We start from the raw sequence: 12,871 nt of genomic DNA, 5'->3' as shown, positions 1-12,871 counted from the left end.
TCCGTTGACCCTTTCTCGTCGTTTGGCTTGTTTGCTTAAGATGTCGTCGTGGGAAGGGACCCTCCCCTTCCCTCCGATCTCGTCATGTGGCCAAGTCTCGCCACCATTTTTAACCCTTGCTGGCGAAGTAGCGGATGGAGTCCGGCTTCCTTAGGAGTCCGGGCGAAGTCTTTCTTGGCGGCGGAACCCGGCTCCCGTAGGAGTCCGGGTGAAGCTTTCCTGGGCGGCGGAACCCAGCTCCTGTAGGAGTCCGGGTGAAGCTTTCCTTGGCGGCGGAACCCGGCTCCCGTAGGAGTCCGGGTGAAGCTTTCCTGGGCGGCGGAACCCGGCTCCCGTAGGAGTCCGGGTGAAGCTTTCCTTGGCGGCGGAACCCGGCTCCCGTAGGAGTCCGGGTGAAGCTTTCCTGGGCGGCGAAACCCGGCTCCCGTAGGAGTCCGGGTGAAGCTTTCCCTTGGCGGCGGAACCCGGCTCCCGTAGGAGTACGGGTGAAGCTTTCCTGGGCGGCGAAACCCGGCTCCCGTAGGAGTCCGGGTGAAGCTTTCCTTGGCGGCGGAACCCGGCTCCCGTAGGAGTCCGGGTGAAGCTTTCCTGGGCGGCGAAACCCGACTCCCGTAGGAGTCCGGGTGAAGCTTCCTTGGCGGCGGAACCCGGCTCCCATAGGAGTCCGGGTGAAGCTTTCCTGGGCGGCGAAACCCGGCTCCCGTAGGAGTCCGGGTGAAGCTTTCCTGGGCGGCGGAACCCGACTCCCGTAGGAGTCCGGGTGAAGCTTTCCTTGGCGGCGGAACCCGGCTCCCGTAGGAGTCCGGGTGAAGCTTTCCTGGGCGGCGAAACCCGGCTCCCGTAGGAGTCCGGGTGAAGCTTTCCTTGGCGGCGGAACCCGGCTCCCGTAGGAGTCCGGGTGAAGCTTTCCTGGGTGGCGGAACCCGGCTCCCGTAGGAGTTCGGGTGAAGCTTTCCTGGGCGGCGAAACCCGACTCCCGTAGGAGTCCGGGTGAAGCTTTCCTTGGCGGCGGAACCCGGCTCCCGTAGGAGTCCGGGTGAAGCTTTCCTGGGCGGTGAAACCCGGCTCCCGTAGGAGTCCGGGTGAAGCTTTCCTTGACGGCGGAACCCGGCTCCCGTAGGAGTCCGGGTCTTCCATTTTGCTTGAGCCGGCGCGAGGTTCTCGTTATCAGCCTGGCTTGTGGGGGCGCGTTAGGGCGCTGTAAGGCCTCTCCCCCCTCCGGTCTAAAAGAACCGGGCCTTCAACTTTGCTCATGTCAGGACGAGGTTCTCCTCCTGTTCCTGACATGGCTGTGGGGGCACATTAGGGCGTTGCAAGGCCTCTCCCCCATCCGGTCTAAAAGAACCGGGCCTTCAACTTTGCTCATGTCAGGATGAGGTTCTCCTCCTATTCCTGACATGGCTGTGGGGGCACATTAGGGCGTTGCAAGGCCTCTCCCCCCATCCGGTCTAAAAGAACCGGGCCTTTGACTTTGCTCAAGTTAGGGTGAGATTTTCCTCCTGTCCCTAACAGGGCTGTGGGGGCACATTAGGGCGTTGTGAGGCCTCTCCCCCCATCCGGTCTAAAAGAACTGGGCCTTTGACTTTGCTCATGTTAGGACGAGGTTTTCCTCCTGTCCCTAACAAGGCTGTGGGGGCACATTAGGGCGTTGTGAGGCCTCTCCCCCCATCCGGTCTAAAAGAATCGGGCCTTCGATCTTGCTCATGTCAGGACGAGGTTCTCCTCCTATTCCTGACATGGCCGTTGTTTTTGGAGGGATCATATACAGTCATAATACATCCACGTTAAGTAGGAGGAGCATATTAGCTAAAAAGAAAAGTAGATTCAAAGCAAAATAGTAAGCGATACATTTACAGTATTCCCGCTCCTTCTTGAGGCCCTCCGGTGATGGAGTCGATGGTCCCGATGGGCGGCCGGTCCCCGGGCTGCTCCTCCCTTTTCTGCGGTTCAGGCGGCGGGAGGGCTCTTGGCCGGTGTCTTCTATCCTCAGGCCTGCGGCGGATGAATCTGTCGAGTCGACCTCGCCGAATGAGCTCCTCGATCTCGTCCTGGAGCTGGATGCATTCCTCCGTGTCGTGGCCGTGGTCGCGGTGGTAGAGACAGAACTTGTTGGGGTTGCATTTCCCGGGGTGTGTGCGCATCCTCTCCGGCCTAGGGAGCTGCTCCCTGACCTCCATCAGCACCTGGGCCTTCGAGGCGTTGAGGGGGGCGTAGCTGCGGAATTTCCCTGGCGGGGAACCCCGCCGAAACCTGTTGTCCGAGCTTCTCTGCCTGCATGCCCGGAGGGGAGTATGGGCGCGCTTATGTCCAGGAGGGGATCGGGAGTGAGGCCGGGCTTCCTTTGGCCTCTTCTCGACTGCGGGCTTACTAGAATCTCCCGCCTGACGCTCCTCGCAGTCTCTTCGTCCTTCATTTTGAAGGCCTCTTTCGCTCGGGCGTATCCTTCAGCCCGAGCCAGTAGATCAGCAAAATCCCTGGGGTACTTCTTCTCCAGGGAGTACAAAAGGTCATTCTTCTGAAGGCCACCTTTTAGGGCGGCCATGGCAACTGACTGGTCCAAGTTCCGGACCTCCAACGCCGCGATGTTGAAGCGGTTGACGTAGGCCCGTATGGACTCCCCTTCCCTCTGCTTGATGTTGATGAGGGACTCCGAACCTTTTCGGGGATGTCGGCTGCTGACAAAATGGGCCACGAATTGGTGGCTCATTTGATCGAAGGAGAATATGGTACCCGACTTCAGAGCCGAGTACCAGTTCCTCGCTGCTCCCTTCAAAGTAGACGGGAAAGCCCGGCACAAGATGGCGTCGGGAGCACCGTGAAGCAGCATCATCGTTCGGAAGGCCTCCAGATAATCCACCGGGTCCGACGTCCCGTCGTAGCTTTCAAACTGGGGGAGCTTAAAATTCGGCGGGATCGGTTCCTGCATAATCATTTGGGAGAAGGGAGGGTCAGTGCAGATGTCCTCATCATAAGCGGGAGGCGCATGGCGGAGTTCTTCGATCCGCCGGTTCATCTCTTGGAGCCTCCGGTCCAGGAAGTCCTCTCGACTCCGAGTCTCGAGGGTCCTTTGGCAGAACGGGGGCAGGGATCTCCCAGGGGTGGAGCCGTGGTTCGATTGAGGGCTCTCTACCCTCGGATTCGCCTTCCCGGGAAGGACGGGGAGGCTGGCCCAGGTGGCCCGCCCCACCGCCGGGTTCTGGCATTCCGGAGATGCCCCCTCCGGATGCGCCGACGCCTACGGTGGCTGCTGCTGCATTGCCTGTACGGCCTCGACGAGGCCTTTGACCTGCTGCGCCAGCAAGTCAAACTGTTCCGCGCCGACCGCCGTCACCGGAGGGGGAGGAGGAGGAGGCTGAGAAACGGGAGGGGAGGCCGGAGCCTGAGATCTGGCCGCGGAGGCCGTAGACCGTCGGGTGGACGCCCTGCGCGGAGGCATCGGGTGTCGATCTTGCGGGGGGGGAATTAGGAGTGGATGATGGAGAAACGGTCGGAGGCAGCTCCGTTGAACACTCCTTCAAGAACAAGGGTGCTGCGAAGACACAGGCCCTTTCTTCTAGCGCCAATCCTGTTGGTGCAAAAATCCGCTTGCGCCGGAGAAGCTGGAGTCGGGGAAGCCGCGGTCGCCGTCGGGACCTGCAAGGAAAGTCTAAACCGAAGGTGGGGTTGCTCTGACAAGACCCTCCGACGCTCAAGTCAGTTCTCTGCCTCAACAAGAATGGAGTGCTCGAACGGAGAATTTAGCAGAGTTTTGAGATAAGGAAAATGAGCTTAAAGAATAACGTATCTGGGTCCCCCTTTTATAGGCGGAGGAGGCAACGGACTGATGGCGACGTTTGTAACCGCCTGGTAGTGGGCCGCCCATGGTCAGGGGAATTGATTGCGAAAGATAGTGGAGCAGACGCGTGGCCATCACCTCGGCCCGCCACGTGGAATCTGTTATGAGGGGCGGAGCAGCGTCCGTTGTCAGCGGATAGGAGAATCGCATGGTATCCGTCGCAGGAGGTGGAGCAGGTTCGTGACCGTTACTGTGGCCTGCCAGGGAGCTGTGCGGAGTCCGCCACAGGAAGTGGAGTAGGGTCGTGGCCGTTTTGAGGGCCTGTCAGGGGGCGTGGATCTGTCGATTGAAGCTCGGCAACGGCCGGAGCCCGGTTTCTGTTGAGGTCCGGGAGAGGTCCTCCTGACGGTTGGGGTCGTGAGCGGAGCCCGGCTCCCGTAGGAGTCCGGGCGGAGCTGCACTTGCGGAACCCGGCTCCCGTAGGAGTCCGGGCGGAGTTGCACTTGCTGTCGTCGGTGGAGCCCGGCTCCCGTAGGAGTCCGGGCGGAGCTGCACTTGCTGTTGTCGGTGGAGCCCGGTTCCCGTAGGAGTCCGGACGGAGCTGCACTTGCTGTCGTCGGTGGAACCCGGCTTCCGTAGGAGTCCGGGCAGAGCTGCGCTGCAATCAAAGTTAAGGGTGAAGTCCGGCTCTGGTAGGAGTCCGGATGGAGCTTACCAGCAGTTGATACTGAGAGCGGAGCCCGGCTCCCGTAGGAGTCCGGGCGGAGCTGTTCTGATGTTGGCGGCGGAGCCCGGCTCCCGTAGGAGTCCGGATGGAGCTGCACTTGCTGTCGGCGGCGGAGCCCGGCTCCCGTAGGAGTCCGGGCGAAGCTGCACTTGTTGTCGGTGGTGGAGCCCGGCTCCCATAGGAGTCCGGGCAGAGTTGCACTTATGTCGATTCCGTTGAGGGTTTCGGCTGTGGGTATTTTATACCCAACATTACCTATGATGATAAGTGTATTAATCTCACATGCCAGAAATTCAGTTGGATAATTAATTCAGCTGCCTCATACCATGTTATATCTCAAAGAAACTTCTTCTTGTCCTATTCCAAAGATGATTTTAGACATGTCAGGATGGGAAATGATGTGGTAGCTCAAATTATGGGCATGGGAGATGTTTGCTTAGAGACCAATACCGGATACAGATTACTGTTTAGAAATGTGAGGCATATTCTTGATATCTGTTTACACTTAATTTCTGCTTGTGTCCTAGATGATGAGGATTACTGTATTTGCTTTGGTGAAGGGAAATAGAAGCTTACCAAAGGTTTCTTGGTTGTAGGAAAAGATAAGAAAGCTGGCTTTTTCATATTATAGACTAAGATGTGCAGTGGAGAGGTAAATACAGTTGAGGAGACCTCCATAAACTTATGCATCGATGACTTGACCATCTGAGTGAGAAGAGACTTGATGCTCTATTCAGACATAACCTGCTTCCTTTAAAAGTTACGCACTTGAAATCTTGCACTCACTGTTCATATGGCAAGCAGCATAAGGTTTCATTTCATAATCTCTCCTCATATAAAAGATCATATGTATTAGATCTAATTCACACTGATGTATGCTCCATGCCTACAAAGATACTTGGTGGTGCACTATATTTTGTCACTTTTGTTGATGACCATTCTTAAAAATTATGGGCTTTTGCTTTGAAATCTAAAGATCAGGTGTTCGACATCTTTAAAGAATTCTATGCTAGTGTTGAAATAGAAAAGAGAAAAAAACTGAGATGCATCCGAATAGACAATGATGATAAATACCAAGGTTCATTTAAGAAATACTATGGATAGCATGGCATTAGATTAGAGAAGACTATCCTTAAAATACCTCAGCAACATAGAGTGGCAAAGAGGATGAACCGCATTATTGTTGAAAGAGTTTGGTATATGCTTTCTCATTTGAAGTTGCCTAACTCTTTTTGCGGTGAAGCTTTGAGGACTACAGTTGATTTGATTAATCTCTCTCCATCATTTGCCCTTAAAGATAATGTTCCTAATAAGTTATGGATATGAAAATCTGTTTCTTATGACCATTTCAGAATATTTGGATGTAGGACTTCTGTTTATATTCTTAAAAATGAGTGGTCAAAGCTTGACAGCAAGTCAAAAAAGTGTATTTTTCTTGGATATGGACATGAGTAGTCTGAATACAAACTATGGGATCCAATAAAGAAGTGGGTCAGAAGCCAAGATGTAATATTTTTTGAGGATCAGACCATTGAAGACATGAAGAAAGTAGATAAGCCAGAGTCTACTATAGAGTTATTTATTGATCCATTTTCTATGTCTCAAGCCAGAGCAGATATTGATGATGGATAGACTGTAGAGAATGGTGATGTAGTGAATGATGAGCCTACACATGATGACAGTATATTAGATGAGCATGATGAATAAGTTTCTACATAGCAAATGACAAAACAGCAGCTGAGAAGATCTACTAAATAGCATTGAACTTTTCAAAAATATCCTCCACATGAGTATGTGATGGTGACTGACAGAGGATAGCCAAAATACTTTCAGAAGACTATATCACATGTACAGAAAGGAAAGTGGTTTAAAGCCATGTAAGAAGAGATGAAATCACTACATAAGAACCACATTTTTGATTTGGTGAAGCTACCCAAGGGGAAGAGAGCATTCAAGAATAAATAGGTGTTCAGACTTAAGACAGAAGAACACAGCTCAAAACTGACATACAAGGCGAGATTGGTTGTGAAGGGTTTCAGTCAGAAGAACAACATTGATTTTGAGGAGATTTTTTCACCCTTGGTCAAAATATCTTCAATCTGAGTTGTTCTTAGTTTGGTAGCCAGTTTGAATTTGAAGATTGAGCAGCTTGATATAAAGACAGCATTGTTTTATAGTGATCTTGAAGAAAAAATTTATATAAAGCAACCAAAGGGGTTCATAACTAAAGGTAAGGAGAATCTAGTATGCAGATTGAAAAAGTGTTTGTATGCTTTGAAATAAGCTCCTTGATAATGGTATAAGAAATTTGATTCCTTCATGGTAGATCATGGGTACAACAGTATTATTTCTAACCATTGTGTATTTGTGAAGAGATTCAGTGATGATGATTTCATTATTCTTCTATTATATGTTGATAACATACTGATTATTAGTCATGATACCAAGAGGATACAGAGCTTGAAGGCTAAATTGAATAAGTGCTTTACTATAAAAGACTTGAAATCAGTGAAGCAGATACTTGATATAAGAATTGCTTGTGATAGGAAGAATAGGAGACCGTGGATATCTCAGGAGAGATACATAAAGAAAGTGTTAAAGAGGTTCCAGATGAGCAACTCTAAACCAATTAGCTCTTCACTTGCAAGTCACTTTAGATTGAGCTCTAAACAATGTCCTACTAGTAAAGAAGAAAAAAGAGAGATGCAAAATATTTCTTATGCATCCGTAGTTGGCAGTTTGATATATGCCATGGTGTGTACTAGGTCAGATATTGCTCATGCTATTCGGATTGTCAGTCGATTTCTCTTTAATCCTAGGAAGGAGCATTGGATTGTGGTGAAGTGGATTCTCAGGTATCTTCGAGGTACTTCTATAGTATGTCTCTATTTTGGTACTGATAAATCTATATTGGATGGATATATAGATGCAAACATGGCAGGTGATGTTGACTTTATGAAGTCTACATTAGCATACTTGAATTTTTTAGGAAGAACTATCTCATAGCAGTCTAGATTGTAGAAATATATTGCTTTATCAACTATAGAGACAGTATATTGCAATGACAGTAGTCAATAAAGAGTTGTTGTGGATGAAGAAGTTTCTTAAAAAACTTGATCTGAGGCAAGAAAAATTTATCCTTTATTGTGATAGTCATATTGCAATTCATTTCAACAAGAATCTGACTTTTCATTCAAAGTCGAAGCATAGTGATGTGAGGTATCATTAGATACAGGATGCTTTCGAGATGTGTTGCTCCAAGAATTAATTTTGATGATAACAAACCATTTGAGGAGACTACTAATGTGTTTCTTATCTTTGAAGATTGTTTTTATGATGTTTCAGGTAGTTCAAGAGATTGGATTTGAAAAGCCTCATCAAATGTGCCAAAGTTGAAATTTCTACAAGTTGGAGATATTTTCGAAATCTTTTGAGAGTGTCCAATTGATTTGAAGTCATTTGAGAGCATTTGAAAGTATTCTGATAAGTTTCGGATCTTAAATATATGAAAAACTGGATTGGCACAAAATGGAGTGATCCATCTAGGTCATCCCCTTTCATTGGATAGCCAGCATGCTTCATTTTGGCTCATGGTATGCAGTGAGACGATTCACTTGGGACGACCAATGCAGTGGGATGACCCCTGAGATCAAAATAAAAAATTGAATTTTTTGTCTGACCAAATAAGGCATCCCATGAGACTTCCCAGTCACAGTGGGACGATCCATTCTGGGCGAGTTCGTAACGGCTAGTTTTCAGCCCATTTTTGATGCATTTAATGCACATTAAACACTCTCCAATGGTTCTAAACCAACTTTAAGATATTCTCAAGGATAAATGGTGGCCATAAATGCTCTCTTAAAATAAAAAATCACAAGATTTTGCAAGCACTCAAGTTCAAATCCGAAAAAAGCTCAATCAGCCCTAAAGAGAGAAATAGAAGCATTTAATCACTTCACCAACCACTCTCTAGCAGCAATCAAGTGTACAATTTATTGAGGGTGTTCAGCAAAAGCTTCTTCTCCTTAAGTATTATATTTATATTATATTTGTTATATTTATTTAAGGAGATATTATACTGAATTTTTGTACCCTATTTTTCTCATATTATTTTTGCATTTTTGAGTTTTGGGGGGTTCCAAAATTTGGTTGGATAGATCCAAACCCTGAATCAAATTGTTGAAGGTTGGTTTGTATCCAGAAAATAAATATTCTTGCTTGGATAGCAAAGATCAGAGTTATCCGACGTGTTGTAACTTTGAAATCCATTTAGTGGATTGAATTCTCAAGTAAGGACTTGGAGAGTGGATGTAGATACAAGGTTGGCATCGAACCACTATAAATTTTTTGTGTTTGCTGTGCTTACTTCTCTTTACTTATTTTTGTACCTTATACTTGCATTTCTATCTTTTGTGTTTGAATTCATTTTTATTGAAAATCAACCCACTCCACTCAAATACTTTAGCACATTATTTTAGTGTACTAATCTTTAAAATTTTAAAAAGATCCAATTCACCCCCCTCTTGGGCTCCATATCTAGGCAACAAGTGGTATCAGAGTCTAGTGCTCTAGCCCTTACTTGATTTAACCATCAGAGTTAAAGGTCAATGGCAGCTCAATTTGGCACATCCCTAGCTGAAGGGCAATCCACAAACCGACCTTCACTTTTTAATGGATCAAATTATACCTATTGAAAAGCTCAGATGAGAATTTTTATTCAAGCACTTGACTATGATATATGGAGTATCATAGTAAATGGATCACACACACTCATTAAATTGATTGATGGTGTGTCTCTCCCTAAGCCGAAAGGTGAATGGGATGAATTTGATAAGAAAATAGCTCAGCTCAATGCTAAAGCTATAAATATTTTATATTATACTTTGGATGTAAATAAATTTAATAATATTTCCACTTGTAATTCAGTCAAAGAAATTTGAGATAGGTTAGAAGTCACATACGAAGGCACAAACCAAGTAAAAGATCTAAGATCAATATGCTTGTGCACAACTATGAACTATTTAAAATGAAACTTAAAGAGTCAATAACTCAAATATTTACTCATTTTACTGATATTTTAAATAGTTTAAAAAGTCTTGGCAAATATTATTGTAACAGTGATCTTGTGAGAAAAGTATTCAGATCCTTACTAAGATCGTGGGTGACAAAAGTCACTGCAATCCAAGAGGCCAAGGATTTAAATACTCTACCATTGGAGGAGCTGCTTGGATCCCTCATGACTCATGAACTGATCATAAAGCAACACACTGAGGAGGAAATCAAAAAAAAGAGGACCATCGCTCTCAAGTCGACAGCTCAGGAAGAAGAATACATAGAAAAATCAGATAATAGCGAAGAAGATGAGGACTTGACCTTAATCACCAGAAAATTTAGATTATTCATGAGAAGAAAAAGACAAGGAATCAAGAGAAGACCACCAACTAAGGAGAAGTCGAGTAAAGAAAAAGAAAAAGAATAGCCACTCATCTGCTATGAATGTAAGAAATCGGGCCACTTCAGATTAGAATGCCCCCAGCTCAAAAAAGATCAAAAGAAGTTCAAGAAGGAAAAAGCCATGATGGCTACATGGAGCGATAGTGATGAATCCACCACCGATAAAGAATCTCATAAAAAAACCAACTTGTGCCTTATAGCACATGAAAATGAGGTAACATCCGAAATTCAAAATATATTTACTTATGATGAACTGTTAGAAGCTTTTTATGAACTTTTAAATGATCTAAAAGAATTAAGAACAAAAAATAAAAATCTGAAATCAAGAAATCAGGTATTAGCTCAAGAAAAAGAAGAAGTTGATAAGAAAAATAAAAAATTAGAACTAAAGAATCAATCTCTAATAAAAGAAAAAAATAAATTTTTTAGTCAAAATGAAACTCTTGTAAAAGAAAATTAAAAGCTAAAGGAAGAGGTAACCAAGTTAAAACCTGTTGTTGACAAATTTACATTAAGTTCAAACAAATTTCAGATAATCATTGACAGTCAAAAAACTGTATATGATAAAATCAGACTTGGCTATAACACTCTAAAAAAATAAAAATTTTTGAAAAATATTTTTGTCAAGACATCTATAAAAAAATTAGTAAATATTACTTGTTTTAAATGTGGCAAAATAGGGCATAAAGCTTATTCATGTTTATCAAATAAATTTAATGATAGAAATATTAAAAAAATATGGGTTCCAAAAGGAACCATTATGACTAATCCTAAAAGATCCAAGTTAGCTTGGGTACCTAAGGTTAAAATTTGATTTCATGTGTGCAGGTGTGTTTTATATTCCAAGCAACAAAATGAAAGTGATATATCGATAGTGGATGCTCAAGACACATGACTGGTGATGAATCTCAATTCATCACATTAGAAGCCAAGAATGGAGGGATGATCACCTTTGGAGATAATGACAAAGGAAAGATCATCGACATTGGTAACATTGATATCACTCCCTCCATTTGTATTGAAAATGTATTACTTGTAGATGGCCTTAAGTATAATCTTTTAAGTATTAGTCAATTATGTGATAAAAGTTACAAAGTAATGTTTGAACCATCTATGTGTATTGTAACTAGTCTCACTGATATTAGCACTAGATTCATTGGACATAGGCATGGCAATGTATATATAGTTGATTTGGATAATCTATCCTTACAAAATATGCAATATCTTGTGGCCATAAATGTTAAAATTAATGAGATTAGTTGGTTTTGGCACCGTAGGCTTGCACATATTAGTATGCATACACTTTCTAAAATCATTAAAAAAGATTTGGTTGTTGGATTGTCAAAAATTAATTTTGACAAAGATAAAATATGTGATGCATGTCAATTAGATAAACAAACAAGAGTTTTCTTTAAATCTAAAAATATTGTTTCAACTTTTAAACCTCTAGAACTCTTGCATATAGATTTATTTGGTCCTACAAGGACAACTAGTCTAGAAAGAAAAAGATATAGTTTTGTAATCATTTATGATTTTTCATGTTTTACTTGGATTTTATTTTTAGCTTCTAAAGATGAAGTATTTTCAATATTCTCTAAGTTTTGTCGAAAGATTTCGAATGAAAAAGGTTTACCAATTATTTCTATTCGAAGTGACCATGGCACTGAATTTGAAAATAAAGATTTTAAAAATTTTGTAATGAAAAAGGTATAGATCATAACTTTTCAGCACCTAAAACACCACAACAAAATAAAATTATTGAAATAAAAAATAGAACCATAGAAGAAATGGCCCATATCATGCTATGTAAAAGCAAGCTCACAAAGTATTTTTGGGCAGAAGTAATTAACACAGCATATTACATTCTAAATCATGCCTTAATAAGATCAATTTTAAAAAAAATACCTTATGAATTATGGAAGGATAGAAAACCTAATATAGGCTATTTTCATATTTTTGGTTGCTGGTATTTTGTTTTGAATAATGACAAAGATAGCTTAGGTAAATTTAATACTAAATCTGATATAGCTATCTTCTTGGCTATTTCACTTTTAATAAAATTTTTAGAGTGTTTAATAAAAGAGCACTAGTAGTGAAAGAATCAATTCATGTAGTTTTTGATAAAACTAATGATCTTCCATCGAGAAAGAGAGAGGATGCTGATGATGCAGGTATCATAGAAGATGGAATGAAAGAGCTCACCCTCAATGAGTTAAATGAGTAAAATAAAGATCAATTGGATGAAAAATATGAGGATGAAAGCATCAATGATCAGAACATTCAAGAACGATCCCAAGACACAGGTAATCTTCTAAGAGAATGGAGGTATGTCCACAATCACCCCAAAGAATTAATAATTGGTAATCCGACACAAGGAGTAAGAACTAGATCCTCACTTAGAGATGTTTGTAATTATGTAGCTTTTGTTTCACATCTAGAACCTAAAATAATAGATAAAACTGAAAAAGACCATAACTGGATAATTGCCATGCAAGAAAAGCTAAACCAATTTGAAAAGAAACAATGTATGGATACTAGTTGCTAGACCTAAAAATCATCCCATAATAGGAACTAAATGGGTATATAGGAACAAATTAGATGAAAATGAAAATGTAATAAGAAATAAAGCAAGATTAGTTGCTAAAGGATACAATCAATAAGAAAGAATTGATTTTGATGAAATATTTGCTCCTGTTGCTAGATTAGAAGCCATAAGAATGCTGCTTGCTTTTGCTTGTTTTATGAATTTTAAATTATTTCAAATGAATGTTAAGAGTACTTTTCTAAATGATTATATTGTTGAAGAAATATATGTAGAACAACCTCTAGATTTTGAAAGTCATAAATTTTTAGATCATGTATTTAAGTTAAACAGAGCATTATATGAATTAAAACAGACTCCTAAGGCTTGGTAT

This window comes from Elaeis guineensis, chromosome 11 (genome assembly GCF_000442705.2).
Source record: "Elaeis guineensis isolate ETL-2024a chromosome 11, EG11, whole genome shotgun sequence".
Classification (NCBI taxonomy): Eukaryota; Viridiplantae; Streptophyta; class Magnoliopsida; order Arecales; family Arecaceae; genus Elaeis; species Elaeis guineensis.
Note: the sequence above shows the minus strand (reverse complement) of the source record.